Source organism: Humulus lupulus, chromosome 3, assembly GCF_963169125.1.
Source record: "Humulus lupulus chromosome 3, drHumLupu1.1, whole genome shotgun sequence".
NCBI classification, from domain to species: Eukaryota; Viridiplantae; Streptophyta; class Magnoliopsida; order Rosales; family Cannabaceae; genus Humulus; species Humulus lupulus.
This window is the reverse complement of record NC_084795.1, coordinates 270,836,027-270,837,734: the sequence shown is the minus strand read 5'-3', so window position 1 is coordinate 270,837,734 and position 1,708 is coordinate 270,836,027. Positions and strand designations below refer to the sequence as shown.

The following is a 1,708-nucleotide window of genomic DNA, read 5'->3' as shown; positions in this document are numbered from 1 at the left end:
CGGTACATTGCGAGACTGTCCTTCGCTTGGTGTCACTTTACCACCAACCTAAATATAAAACCAAGATAAGTTTTATTGGAAGAAAAGAAAACTAAGATTTATAAGTGCAAGATAGAAATACCACCAAGTGTTAATTAAGTAGATTCATCATTTCAGTCATTTTGAGCTTCATATTATGTTGCTCTTCTTCTAACTTGGAGATCTTGCTATTACACATATTAACAACAGTTAGCTTTCACCTTGTTACGCCTCTTCCTTGTCCGATTAAATGACCAGATTTTGGGTTACCAAACAATTTTGTAAAGGCATCCTCATCAGCGTTTTTTGTAGTTCCAGATTTTGGGTCGTCAAGGAGAATCTCATTCAATGAACCCTGCATATAAATTAGTATAGCTAATGTATGCATTATGGAAAATAAGTAAAAATTCACAAAAATTAAATGACTAATACTCACAAAAATATCAGATGTCGTTGGGTTTACAGGTTCAACATTCTTCTTGGTATGGGCTCTCCGAAAAGCATCGATTCTTGATATTTTACCATCCTCATTTTCTTTCTTCTACACAATACATCAATAGAGATTATAAAATAGAGACTACAATAATGGAAGCAAAAATACAAACAGTATAAAACTTAATTATTACCATATCATCAATTGTTCGAGCATATCCTCTTCGACTTAAGGTGTGTGGAACAACTTTCTTTCTTCTCTCTTGGCATTTGGCCCTTATATCCTATTTAATAAATAAGTAAAAGAGGCATAACTATATTTAATTTAACATCAACAGAGATAAAAGAGGCAGCAACATCACTTCTTACATCATATTTCTTACCAAATGTTCTTTACTAATTATTTTGGCAACAAATGCTCTCCATTCTACATCACTTTTTATGCAATCCGGCTTTAAGGCTAGTCGTTCACTCTCATTTTTTGCATTGATAATATCCTTTACAAGTCTAGATTTCCCAGCTCTCCATAGTTCTGCCATCATTTCAAAGCACATCTTTTTTTGCCAATCATCATGTAAGTCATATTGTGCCTACAATAGAATATAGAATAACATATTATATGTTTAAGTGTAGAGCTGAATATATATAAAAAAATACACTCATAAAACTTGTAATTCTACCTGAATAGATGCCCAAAGAACATCTCTCATCATTGGTGAAACTTTCCTCCAATCTGAAATAGTGTAAGGAACAACCTCTCGCACAAGAGCGCCCATAAAAGAAGAAAATTGCACTGAGTTAGTACCAACTGGTTGCCCTTTTTCCTTCCAATTTATTATCCTTAAGTCATTGTTCCTGTTGGTAAGATTTGCCAATAGAGTTTTTCCCCTTGTCTTCTTGGCTAAGTTCATTACATTCGCATCTACATCTTGAGGTATTTCTTCAATCTCAGTTTGATTTGCCTCATCAGTTGTTTTTTGTAATCTAACAGATTTTCTAAGAGGTTGTTCAAGTTCTATCTCAGCCACTTCTTCACATTCTGCATTAGGCACTTCTTCACATTATGCAACAGCCCCTTCAAATTCTACACCAACCCTTTCCTCATCAGCTATCTCTTCATGTTCCTCCCTTACTCCTTTTTCTCAAACACTATCAACTACCTTATCTACTTCATAATTAAGAGATCGTTTAGTTTTTGAACTTCCAAGTGACATCTCCATGTCTTCCACATCATCATTTGGATCTAGCTCTGTATCAT

The 1,708-nt window shown here is 34.3% G+C and overlaps 1 long non-coding RNA gene across 1 annotated transcript; it reads right to left on the bottom strand.

Moving 5' to 3' along the window:
• Positions 1-866: 866 nt before the first annotated feature.
• On the bottom strand, positions 867-1,212 carry LOC133821648 (uncharacterized). The gene is made up of 2 exons (XR_009887726.1): positions 1,131-1,212; positions 867-1,040 (listed from the first exon to the last, which is right to left on the bottom strand). It is a non-coding gene; the product is annotated as an uncharacterized LOC133821648 (long non-coding RNA).
• Positions 1,213-1,708: the final 496 nt, after the last annotated feature.